Here is a 13,490-nt window from a genome sequence, read left to right on the forward strand (position 1 = left end):
ACACCTATATCCCACATCAAGTTTTTCTTTTCTTAAGGGTCTTGTTATTTTAAACTGTCTTACCTATTAATTTTGTTCTTGCAAGAAGATGCCACACTATTTCTTTTTGATTTATTTCTTCAATTCATAGTCTCTCACAATGAAGTTTCATTTGAGTTGGTGTTAAGTGAATCCAATCTCTCATTCAGTACATGTTTGTTTGCTACATATTATATTTTCCAGGCACAATTCAGAGCTAATGTAGTAGTCTGGACAAGGTAAATTCAGGCAATGGCTATATTGGCAAGCAGATGTTTCCTCTGAAGTCTTAGATTTTTAGTCCTGGAAAACATGTGACAACTACTACCAAATACCTCTGCTGAAATGAGTTGGAAGCTGTTAGGTCACCAAGGAGTGCTCTCTTCTTCACCTGTTTAAGAAAGGCATTGCCATAACCTAAGTGTGACATACCCTCCGGGTCATTAAGAACAGAACCAGAACTGTCAGTTCATTCCAAATCAGTTCCTAGCAACAACCAATTAGCAATAATAACTTTGAAGTTGGGTGTGAAATGAATTTGTGCTTCTAGGCTTGAAATATATTATGTTCTAATGGGTGACATAATCCCACAAGAAGGGACTGAAATTAAATCACATGTTATTTGACTTTAAAACTTTGAACTTTAATTTTCCTTTTCTTTCATTGCTCTCCCTTCTCTTTCCACCCAACTCTTCCTACCATTCTCCCTTCTTTCCTTCCTTCCTTTCTTTTCAGGTGTAGACAGCATGTGTGTCATAAAAGTCACTGCACATTAGAAACAGAATTATAGGGGTGCCTGCGTGGCTCAGTGGGTTAAGCCCCTGCCTTCGGCTCAGGTCATGATCTCAGGGTCCTGGGATCGAGTCCCGCATCGGGCTCTCTGCTCGGCAGGGAGCCTGCTTCCCTCTCTCTCTCTCTCTGCCTGCCTCTCTGTCTACTTGTGATCTCTCTCTGTCAAATAAATAAATAAAATCTTTAAAAAAAAAAAGAAACAGAATTATATCTGATTTGGGGCATTTCTTACCAAATCCATCTCTCTCCAATGTAGTCTTTGCTATATCAAGTGGGAGAGTAGATACATATCAATAACCTGAGAATGGTTGCAATGAAGTCAGAAACTTTCCTGTGTGTGTTAGTGACAAAACATATGTAAAACCCATTTCATGTTAGCTCACCTTCAACACCTTATCCACGTTGCCCGATTTGTTTCCTTCAAAAAGGGGAGAGGTGAAAAATAAGATGCTCCTATTCCAAACTTGACAAGTTGTAAACCATTTCTCTCAAATCAATCTTCCTGTGCACCCCCCCTCCCAATAACCACGTGAACTTCTTTTTCTTTCCAAATGGGTCAATCGAGGATGCCAAGATTCTCTGAATAAAAGGTGCTAGTACGCCATCAACAAAACAAAACAAAAGTAAAAACAAAGTAAAGAAAACATTGCTTGTCCACTTCTCTAAATTGTTCTCCTTTGGTTTGGGGATGTATATTCCTGCAGTCACTTCCTTGACACTGATCCAGGCCCTTGGGGCTTGGGTGTGATATTTACTATTATAATAAGGGAATAGGTTAGTGAACGTTCAGCACTGGGGCCCACCTTGGAGCAGACTGGTTTGGTCCCGGCATGGAGTTTTAGGTGGTGGTTGTTGGTTTTGTGTGTGTGTGTGTGTGTGTGTGTGTATTTCCTTTCTTTCTCTTCCTTTCTTCCTTCCTTCCTTTCTTTCTTTCCTTTTGTGGAGGCAGCTGAAGAATACTTGATTTTGTAGTCAGGGTTGAGGGGACCTGAGTTTAGTCTCTGCTCTGTCTTATCCCCCTTGAACTCTATGAAATAATCTCCACCATAACCAAGTATACAGGCTGGTGGATAGTCCTCCATCTGAACTAAGGAAACATGAACAACTTAAATATTTTTAGCAAGATTGGTTTTATTCTACTTTGTTAAAATATTATCATGATTACCAGAATACCTTTTGATTATAGACTTTGAGATTTGGGGCCAGGATTTGTTCTAAGGTTATTCTGTTGCTTATACATTGGAGTTTATAATATTAAAATGGCACAAATATGAAAAACCTGAACTGGAAAGTCAAATATCAGCTAAGGAACACTTATGCTACTTTTTCATTTTACTGGTCAATTTACCTAGAGCAAAGAAAAAAAAAAACTAAACAGCCTGTAGGAAGTGTTCAGTAAATGAGTTTTGAATGACTACATATAGATAAGGAGAGAAATCACCAAATAAATTGAAACTTACTGGTACTTTGTCATAAAGTAGTAGGTTCTGCATTTAATTTTTTGCATGCAGGCCATTAGAGGGAAAACTATATAGAAATAGGGCTTCTGCATTTTTTTTCTCATAAATATTACTATTCCCTCATGGAGACAGTAGCCAAGAAGAGAATATTGGGTGATTGTCTTTTATTTACTTCTACCTTAGTATACATTTATTTTGTTTCTGTTCTATTGGTTTCTTCTGGCTGAAAAGTTAAATTTGCTTCATTGTATAAAAAACTCTATGTAGTTATATGGAGAAAAGAGGGATGAGTATTTAATTTTTTTAAAACATTTTAAAGATTTTTCTTATACACTAACTTATACACTAAGCTTTCTTATACACTAACAATGAAAATATAGAAAGGGAAATTAGAGAATCGATTCCATTTACTGTAGCACCAAGAACCATAAGATACCTTGGAATAAACCTAACTAAAGAGGTAACTAAAGAGGTAAAGGATCTGTACTCGAGGAACTACAGAACACTCATGAAAGAAATCGAAGAAGACACAGAAAGATGGAAGACCATTCCATGCTCTTGGATTGGAAGAATAAACATTGTTGAAATGTCTGTACTGCCCAGAGCAATCTATACTTTCAATGCCATTCCGATCAAAATTCCACTGACATTTTTCAAAATGCTGGAACAAACAATCCTAAAATTTGTATGGAGCCAGAAAAGACCCTGAGTTGCTAAGGAAATGTTGAGAAAGAAAAACAAAGCAGGGGGCATCATGTTGCCTGATTTCAAGCTTTACTACAAAGCTGTGATCACCAAGACAGCATGGTACTGGCACAAAAACAGACACATAGACCAGTGGAACAGAGTAGAGAGTCCAGATATGGACCCACAACTCTATGGTCAAATAATCTTTGACAAAGCAGGAAAAAATATCCACTGGAAAAAAGATAGTCTTTTCAATAAATGGTGCTGGGAAAATTGGACAGCTATGTATAGAAGAATGAAACTCGACCATTCTCTTAACCATACACAAAGATAAACTTGAAATGGATAAAAGACCTCAATGTGGTCTCCTCAAAATCCTAGAGGAGAACATAGGCAGTAACTTCTTCGACATCGGCCACAGCAATATCTTTCAAGACATGTCCCCAAAGGCAAAGGAAATAAAAGTGAAAATGAACTTTGGGGACTTCATCAAGATCAAAAGCTTCTGAACAACAAAGGAAACAGTCAACAAAATAAAGAGGCAACCCACGGAATGGGAGAAGATATTTGCAAATGGCACTACAGACAAAGGGCTGATATCCAAGATCTATAAAGAACTTCTCAAACTCAACACTCAAAAAACAGGTAATCATGTCAAAAAATGGGCTGAAGACATGAACAGAAATCAAAACCATATTGAGATATCACCTTACGCCAGTTAGAATGGCCAAAATCAACAAGACGGTAAACCATAAGTGTTGGAGAGGATGTGGAGAAAGGAGAACCCTCTTACACTGTGGTGGGAATGCAAGTTGGTGCAGCCACTTTGGAAAACAGTGTGGAGATTTCTTAAGAAAGTAAAAATAGAGCTATCCTATGACCCTGCAATTGGACTACTGGGTATTTACCCCAAAGATACAGATGTAGTGAAAAGAAGGGCCATCTGTACCCCAGTGTTCATAGCAACAATGGCCATGGTCGCCAAACTGTGGAAAGAGGCAAGATGCCCTTCAATGGACGAATGGATAAAGAAGATTATGCCTCCATCAGAAAGGATGAATACCCAACTTATGTATAACATGGACGGGACTGGAGGAGATTATGCTGAGTGAAATAAGTCAAGGAGAGAGAGTCAATTATCACATAATTTCATTTACTTGTGGAGCATGAGGAATAACACGGAGGACCTTAGGAGAAGGAAAGGAAAAGTGAATTGGGGGATATCAGAGGGGCGGACAAAGCATGAGAGACTGTGGACTCTGAGAAACAAACTGAGGGTTTTGGAAGGGAGAGGGGTGAGGGGGTTGGGTGAGCCTGGTGGTGGGTATTAAGGAGGGCATGTATCATATGGAGCACTGGGTGTGGGGCATAAACAATGAATCTTGGAACACTGGAAAAAATGATTTTTAAAGGTTTTAAATTTTTTTATTTTTTAAAAATTTTATTAAGTTCCATTTAAGTAACATACAGTGTAATATCAGTTTCAGGTATACACTTTAGTGATCTGACACTTGCGTACAATACCTGGTGCTCATCACAAGTGCACTCATTAATCCTCAATGGATTGCTTTTATTCTATATGTCACAGTCCATTACTGTCAATTTTTGTTGCTTGAATTGTTCCAGATTTGGCCAGTGAGAAATCCTTCAACTTGGTTCCCATATTTTTTCCAATGTATTCCCATCATTTTTAAGCACTGTTTTACTTTTTGGTATGGAAAGATAATCTAAGTTCATATCTTTGGCAAGATGATAAACGGTGTTGTACTATATACTCAGGGAACACGGCACTGCTTATCATCTTGCCAAAATTATGAACTTGTGTTCATGTCTTCCTGATGTCAGTAACCATTGCTGCTTGATGCTACTAGTGTTTGTTCAATGGCTCTCTAGTCACTCTGGTTGTCTGAAACCTATTCTCGAGTATATTTCTTAGAAAGTGCTCATGGGAACAATATTCCTTGAGGCTTTGCCTGTTGATAAATGTTGTCTGTGCTTTTTACTTGAAGTTCAGTATTACTGGATTTATAATCCTTGGCCCACATTTTCTTTCCTTCAATATTTTCAATATGTTGCTCTATTTTCTTCTGGCATGAAGGGTTGTGAAAATGTGTTAATCTAAATTTCCTTCCTTTAGAAGTCACATGTCTTTTTGCGTAAAAGGCCAAAGATTTTTTTTTTCTTTTCTACAAAGTTCAATAATTTTACTCCAACATGTTTATGTTGGATACTCTGTAGGGTAGAGTCAGTTATATGGTGTGCTCTTTCAATATGTAGTTTCACATTCTTTTTAAGAAATATCAGGAACATTATCTCGAATTATAGTTTTAGAAATTTGTTTTGTTCTCTTGCTTGGGTTTTCATTTTCAGGGACTCATCTCTTCTTTGCCTATCTTTAAAATTTGTCATTTTTTTCTTGAGTTCTTTTGACTCTCTTTCTTCACCTTGTAATTTGATGTTTTCCTTTTTTTATTTTGTTATTAGCACATTACTTCTCACATTTATTACTCATGTGTTCTACAAAGATTTGTAAAGGATTTTAAACTTCTTTTTTTTTTTTAAGATTTTATTTATTTATTTGACAGAGAGATCACAAGCAGGCAGAGAGGCAGGCAGAGAGAGAGGAGGAAGCAGGCTCCCTGCTGAGCAGAGAGCCCGATGCGGGGCTCGATCCCAGGACTCTGAGATCATGACCTGAGCCGAAGGCAGCGGCTTAACCCACTGAGCCACCCAAGCGCCCCAAGGATTTTAAACTTCTAATTCTCGTTTTGAATTTCATCAGCTTATCTCTGACTTTTCTCATTTTGACTTGTGTTAGTTCATGTTTTATGTCATTAATATAGTTGGGCTTCTTTTGAAATAATAACTTGCTGTTTTGATCTCTCTCTTTTTCATGTCTTTCTAGTGTGATTGCTTGGGATTCAGTCTTGATACACTTATTTTATTTTCTTTGATATTAGTTTTTCTGAATGCTTAGAAAGTAGTAGTGTTTCTAACTTCACAGACCTTGCTCTTCTGCAGTTAGCATCAATGTTAAAAAATATTGCACTTTGCTTTCTGAGATTTCCTAGCTCTGTTTCCTAGCTTCTTCTCCACTTTTATCTGTATCTTCTTTCCTTTACCTCTCTTGTTGCTTTCTTGCCAAATTCTTCGAGTCCCAATAATTTCTCCTCAGTGTGGAGCCCTGTGCCCTGTGGGGTGAGGTTTGAGAGTTCCCAGACAGTAAACTATGTCACCTTTTTTTTTCTTTTTAAAGATTTTATTTATTTGAGAGAGAGAGAAAGACAGAGAGAGAAAAAGCAAGGAGAGAGGCAGAGAGAGAGGGAGAAACAGGCTCCTTGCTGAACAGGAAGCCCGATGCGGGGCTGGATCCCAGGACCCTGAGATCACGACCTGAGCGGAAGGCAGACGCTCACCCACTGAGCACCCCCCAGGCGCCCTGCCTCACCTTCATAGAGCTTACAGCATGCGCTTCTTACTCACATGTTCCTGGAGTAACTGATGTCTTTCTCAATTTCCGCTACTCCTCTCAAACGCGCTTGTACTTTTCAGATATTGTCTGTTGGATGGTTTCCGGTTCTCTTTTTCTGAACACCATCAAATGGCTTGCTATTTCCCCCTGCTCTTCCCCACACAGAAGCCAACGACACACATGTCTAGTGGCTCTTCTGACACTGTCTCTACCTGCTTGTGTGCTGAGTTGAGGCTTGTGTTGCTCCAAGTTACCTAGTTTTGTTGGATTTTGGTTTTTGCTATCCAGATGCTATATTTTTAATGTGATTTGGAAAGACCCCCCCCCCCAACAAAAAAAATTATGCTGCCACGACTATCTTCCTAGAATTTATGAGAGGTGAGTTTTATATAGGTAAGGAATCTGAGGCCCAGGAGATAAATTTATTTGCCCAAGATCATGCAGTTAGCGCAGAAGTTAAATGTTTGTGTGAAGCACCTTGATAATGACGGGTACTGAGAAGCTGCCTAACGCGTGCGCTTTCCTCCCTTCTTCCCTGCCTCCCTCTCTTCTTCCCAACCTCTTCCTTTCCTTTCATTCTCCAATTCTCTCTTCTTTGTTCCCTGCATAGCCTCGATTTAAACCCAGTTATTTCTGATCCCAAAGTCTCTGCAAGCTCACTTAATATGCTAGAGCTTTTCAAAAATCTAAACAAAATTAGCTTCACCAAAACCGACACTCAACTTGCTCTAACAAATTTTCCTTTATGTTTTTATGCTCACATGCTTTTCAAATGGAATCTACAAATGTTAGATTCTTTGACCCATGCCTCATTAAAATATGGTTTGTTAGAAGTAAAGTGGTGGTTCAGTATGTTAAGTTGCTGCCTTCAGCTCAGGTCATGATTTCAGGGTCCTGGAATGGAGCCCTGCATTAGGCTCCCTGTTCGGTGGAGAGCCTGCTTCCCCTTCTCCCTCTGCTGCCTGCCGCTCTACCTACTTGTGCTCTCTATCTTTCTGTCAAATAAAAAAGAAGAAGAAGAAGAAGAAGAACAAAAGAGCCTTTATTTCCATGACTCCATTTATAGGCATCTTATATAATCCCTTAAAAGCTTTTTTCCTTGTCTCCTGCCACCACCCAGGAAACCACATATGATCCACATGTGATAAGGAGTCAATGAAATCTGAATCTGAAAAACCTTGATTTCACCTTCAAATTTAAAATTCACAGTACTCACAGAGAGTTTAAACTTGGCCAAAGTTGAATGTTCCATTTTTGAAAAATGTTATAAAAGTACTATTTTGATTAAAAAACTGCAGCTCTCAGACACAAGTCCATAAAATTCTAAGCTCTTTTGGATAGGGTGCTTGGCTATTGATGATACTTGACACGAATTTGTTAAAAAAAACTGAATGCACTATGAAGGCTCCCAAGGAATTTATACTATATACTCTGCCATATAAAAAGTTCAATTTACTAATTCTCCATAATCTTCTATGTAAAGCCAATCAGTAATTAGATTGTGGGGAGCAGAGTTTTATTTAAGGTATGAAGTCACAATACAAGTCCTAAGGGACTAATGGCTCTGCTTTAAGCCAGTGTTTTTATAAAATCCTGTTCCAGTTTTTGGCTCTGTAATGGATTTCCCAGGTTGGTGATACACCACCCAGAAAACACTCTTTCCTTATTTTTCTTTCCTTGAACTTCCTGCTCTTACTGTGCAGGCTTAGTTCATACTGTTTGAATTTACTTATTGTGGTTTGCATAAAATTATCATTCACTCATCTGCGCATAGTAGATAATGGTTATTTGCCTGTAAATCTAACAGGTACTGAGATTTATTTACCCTCCTGCTCTGTGGGCACTCTCTGAACAAACGGGCAGTTGTCCTTGAAACCTTTTCCATTTTTATGAGATTTGGAACTGTTTTTCCTTGTTGCTTTGTGTGCTTTTTAGCAGCTTGAGGCTCCTTCTTTCATGGTGTTTACTCTGGAGCTGGTGTGAACAGAGGCTCTTGGAAATGGTAGAGTGTTAATATCCTGGAGTGTGTCCTGCTACATGTAAAAGATTGCTTCTCAAGGCTGCTGGGAGCTGCAGCAGATCTTTCACAACATGTCCAGATCACTCCCAGTCACGAGCGGTCACACACCTACGCTCAACCTCTCACGCCCTCCGATTTTGCATGTGCAGACACAGGCCAGGAAACCTGACCTCATGTTGATTGGAACGCTGCTTTGCATTCATTTTCAGAATACTTGGAGCCTCACATATGTTTCTTGTTAATGCTCATGTTTGATTGTTCTAAATCTTTTCTTTTAATTAAATAAACCTGTATCAAAAATTGTCACTTTGCTTTAAAGAAGCACAATTAGCTTGCTCTGGGGACGCAAACAGCAAAGAAAAATGAAATATTCCTGCTCCTTTACATGTTTCCAAAAATGAGAGTGGCCTAAGACATAGTAGTACCTTTAAGGGTCAAGGGATTTTAAATAGCTTTTGAACAAATCAAGTACAAACTGGCATTACTTAAATGAAGAAAGTCATTTAAAACAGAGCTTGTTAATGGAATATGGTTTAAAATCATGTCTGTTGTAAATCTGTCTTCAGAATTGAAAGTTACTGGGCCAGAGACTGGAAGGTAAGAAAACTGATAGCTCAATATAATAACTGTAAATTTGGAGGTGCACTGTTTCACCCCACAAGGGCATGATTTGGTAAATGTCATATACAAGATAACATATCTAGGCCTGGATGACTTCATAAATTTCCAAAAGTGCAGTTATTGGAATCTATTTCTATTTTACTTAACTACTTACTGTCTCTCCCCAAACTCAGCTTGGTAAACCTATGGCCTCTCTAAGACAAAAGGAAAAAAAACCCTGTCTATCAATCGATTGATTAATCTATCATCTATCTACATATCTGAATCCAAGTGGCTAAATCAAGTGTCTCAAGATCCAGATATCAAGTTCATGTTGCTTCTTTACTCCTTACTATCTTTCAGTTTCATTTTTCATCCTATATTTTAAATAGTGTTTTGTATAGGAATCGTATTTTCTATTTTCTGTGTTTGACATTTAGGGCAGCCTGCGGACCCAGGTAGGGACTGCCCATCCCAAGTTTATCTAGTTCCACAGAGATAGCAAACATCTTGCCTAAGAGCACATGTCAGCTATACAAACCCACCAATCAGAGCCTATCCTTCCAATCTTCCCCTTCTTTAAATTTCACATACCAACCCAGTAGTCTCCTTACTCTAAATCATCCCAGGGGCAAGTACCAGACAAACAGGGACCACCTCTATAACACAGAGTCCACACAGAAATTATTCAGACTAACCAATCCTAAACTTATCCATTGTACTTACTCTGCCTCACTCATTCCTTCCCTCAAAACCCAAATAAGGGCTCTGGTCCATAATTTTCCCTTTTCTCCTTCTGCCTCCTAAATGACACAAGTGCTTCCTCATGTGGCCTGGCAAGCCATGGAGTGTCCCTTTCTCTTGAGAACTGTAGGTAATAAACTATATTTTCAATAGTAGTTATCTGACCTGTGGGCCTCGCCATACTTGATCTAAACAAATTCTGGGGACATTTTCATAACCTTTGGCACCCATCCCTGTTGTAGACTCTGGGCTTCTCCTTAGCCCCCATTTTTTTTTTCCTATTCTTAAAGAGCTCTCTGACTCTGGACTGTGGCTACTGCTTTTTGAGGCTACTACCCTTCTTTTCATGAGGTACCCTCTTGTAAAACACCTATCCCAGAAGATTTACTTGAATTAGGGGGCAATTAGGTATCAGCCTGCCCCTGGCTTTTGGAGTAAATTTGCTCCATCCTGCCAGGCATAACCTAATCTCCACTTCTGCCTCAGGGGTGGAGTTGAGTCCAGTTGTGATGTGTTTCTCCTGCTGCAGCCGCCCTAGGCTCTGCCGTTATCTCTAACCACAACTAACCTTACTTCCTGCACTAATCCCAAACTCAGATCCCAGTTCTCCAGTGAAATAAAGGGCCTTCTGCCCAGTTGTCCTGGATTGTTTCTGCTATTTCCTATATATTTTTTTCTGCCATCCCCACCCAACCATCTTTTGACTACCTAGTCAAAGTTGTACCCTTCAATATTCTATGAAATCTCTAATATTACCCTCTTCCTTGAGTTTGATTATACTTAGTTGAACATTTTATCATTTTTTTCTTTTTCTATTTCATGTGCTTGAAATCTGGACGGAGGACTTGAGCGTATGTGCTAATTCTCACTTACAGGCTGTGTTAGGCTACTTGGACATCCATAACAAAATACCACAGGCTGGTGGACTCAAAAAACAGCCATTTCTTATCTCACAGTTCTAGAGGCTAGAAATCCCAGGTCAAAGTCAGGTAAGGTTGGTTCCTAATGAGGGCTCCTCCGGCCTTGTAAACAACCACTTTTCACTGAACCATCAGATGGTCTTTCCATTCATGTGGAAAAAGAAAGAAAGGGAGTTCTCAGGCATCTGGGTTTGTTGTTGTTGTTGTTGTTCTGTTTGTTTTTTAGTGTATTATTCATTTAATTTTTAAAACACAACCATAGTTGAATATTAAAACAAAAACAATAGCAAGTAGTGAGCTATGATTATAGTCTTTCACTCATTCACTACTGCATGTAAAATGCCAGCAGTGTTATTCATGGGCCCCATGAAGAGGTCTGACACTGAACATCACCCCGGGATGATGTTCATCACCCTCATAGGCTTCCCTATTGTAATGGTGCCATCCTTCCTGATTTGGATCATAGTCTACCAGTTCTACCTGGTCCATTTCATCAGTCTCTTCTACCTCATTCCTCTCAGGTAGGATTTTTTCCAGCAGAGAGTTTTCATCAGGAGAAAGAGAGCCATTCTCAGGAAAGTTTACCTTAAATTTGATGATGAGACAACTCTTCTTATCTGGTCTATGATAAATTAGCATGCCTTCACTTAGCACACATTTGATACTTCCATGCTTGACAATTTGACCTGTGTGAGAGGTGATGATAATGGTTCCATTGTCAAGACCAGATATTGGCCTTTGAAAGCCACACAGTGCTTCAACTAGCTGTATGTCTGCACACATGAAGAAGTCTTTTCCTTGCTGAGTAGAAAAAGCATGGTCCTTCTGACCTAAAATAATGATAATATCTCCTGATTCCAGTCCTGGTTCTTGGTCTCCTTCACCATGGAATGTTATCTCCTGTCCATCTTTCATGCTTTTGTCAATGTGAACTTCTAGAATCTTCTTCTATCGAACTGTCTTCCTTCCACTGCAGTTTTTACATCTATCTTTAGGACTGATCCGTTCCCCATGGCCCTGGCACTCCATGAACAGAGACTGAATTTGTTGAACCATTCCAAGTCCCATCTGATGAAGTCTAACTTGCATTCCAATACCTCAGCAATTGGGACAACATTCGACTGTTCCTTTCTTAACCACCTCGGCCTTCACAATTATTGCATATCACATTCTTTTACAGAGCTAGTTTTCTTGTTGTGCCATTATATAAAATTTCTAAGGTGACTGAGAGCTGATGTTTCTCCTCCTCCAAAAAACATATCAAAGATGTCCGTGGGGGAGCCAAAACCACAACCGGATCTACTTTCTTTAATTCCCTGTTTCTTTAATTCCCTTTAATTCTTTAATTCTTTAATTCCCTGTTCTCCTCCTTGTCATATGATTACCTTTTCTTTGCATCAGAGAGCACTTCATAAGCTTGAGAAATCTGTTTAAACTTCTCTCCTTCATTTGGATTCTTATCAGGATGGTGCTTCAAGGTCGGTTTCCTGTAGGCCTTTTTCAGTTCTTCCTGTGTGGCATTGGGTTTGACCACCAAAACATCATAGTAAGTCATTTCTTTCACCATTTTCTATAGCCAGGCCAAGGCTGGTGTGGGGGAGCGGGCAAGAGCACATTGCTGACACACCAAGCATTCTGGAAAGTTCCTCTGGCATCTGTTCTTCTAAGGAGACCAATCTCACCAGATCGGGGCCTATGATCCATGGCCTCACTTAACCTAATCACTTTCCTAGAGGCCCCATCTCCAAATACAGATGTATTGGGGGCTGGGGCTTCGACATATGAATTCTATGGGGACACAACCAAGTGACTAGAACAATTACTTTTTATTTGAAAAGCAGGATAAGACTGCTCAGAATTTCTTTCCAAAGCCTACCAAAAGGCTGAAATTGTTAAGTGTTCAAAATTTAAATTTTAAGTAAACAATTTTATTCTGTATGTTTATTTAGATAGCAGAATAAGGAGAAAATTTATGTCATCTGAGATTCTGGAGTTAACTTTTCTGGCTTTTAGTGTTGGATATTGTCTACTAGAAAGACTTCACATTTTTGTAGTTGGTTCTTTCCATTGCTACTACACATAGGATGAAATAGTCCGATTCTCTTTCTCTTTAAAATAGAATTTTAAAGAATATTACAGAGGAAATCATCTTGTTCATATTGTCAGTCTAGCTTCACATTCCATCATGAAAATCCCAGAATTCTAGCTGAATATGGACAGGCCATTTATAATTACACATCATGATTATAGAGACCAGTTTTGTTCCATTTGGAGTTTGGGACTCCTTTTTTAGTAAGTTCCACCCTGTCCCTTCCAGATCCATTAGGCTTTGTGTCTCAGACTCTTTTCCTAAAGAAACACAAATTCCTTATGGTGAGCATTGGGTAAAAAATTCACTTCAAGGTAAAATTGTGCAGGCCATGCTCTAACACTTCAGGTTAATCATTCAATCCATCCTGGTTCCTAAATCGTGAATCCTTTGAAAAAAATTTCCTGGATGCTGCCATCTGTTATTACACACACTTCCTTTAATTTACCCCCTAAATTTCTCTTTGTTCTCACCTTCTTTCTGCTTTATTCCTAGTTGTCATCATGCCTCAAGCAAAACATGTATTTTCTTCTTTAAGAATTCTCTCATCTGAATTATTTTTCTCAATTAATAGAATCACTTTTTTTTTTAAAGATTTTTATTTATTTATTTATTTGACAGAGAGACCACAAGTAGGCAGAGAGGCAGGCAGAGAGAGAGAGGAAGGGAAGCAGGCTCCCTGCTGAGC

The 13,490-nt window shown here is 38.9% G+C and overlaps 1 protein-coding gene and 1 pseudogene across 2 annotated transcripts in view; both read right to left on the minus strand.

Moving 5' to 3' along the window:
* KIFAP3 (kinesin associated protein 3) overlaps nt 1-400 on the minus strand; it is a 191,090-nt gene extending 190,690 nt beyond the window's left edge. The window contains exon 1 of one of the 2 annotated variants that reach the window (XM_047704339.1): nt 64-398. The gene's annotated coding sequence lies outside the window, so the exon portion shown is untranslated. Of the gene's footprint in view, nt 1-63 lie in introns of both variants that reach the window. The other variant, XM_047704343.1, reaches the window with a different exon arrangement.
* A 10,668-nt stretch (nt 401-11,068) lies between these two features.
* Nucleotides 11,069-12,280, minus strand: LOC125086250 (dnaJ homolog subfamily A member 1-like; annotated as a pseudogene).
* Nucleotides 12,281-13,490: the final 1,210 nt, after the last annotated feature.

Source organism: Lutra lutra, chromosome 15, assembly GCF_902655055.1.
Source record: "Lutra lutra chromosome 15, mLutLut1.2, whole genome shotgun sequence".
Classification (NCBI taxonomy): Eukaryota; Metazoa; Chordata; class Mammalia; order Carnivora; family Mustelidae; genus Lutra; species Lutra lutra.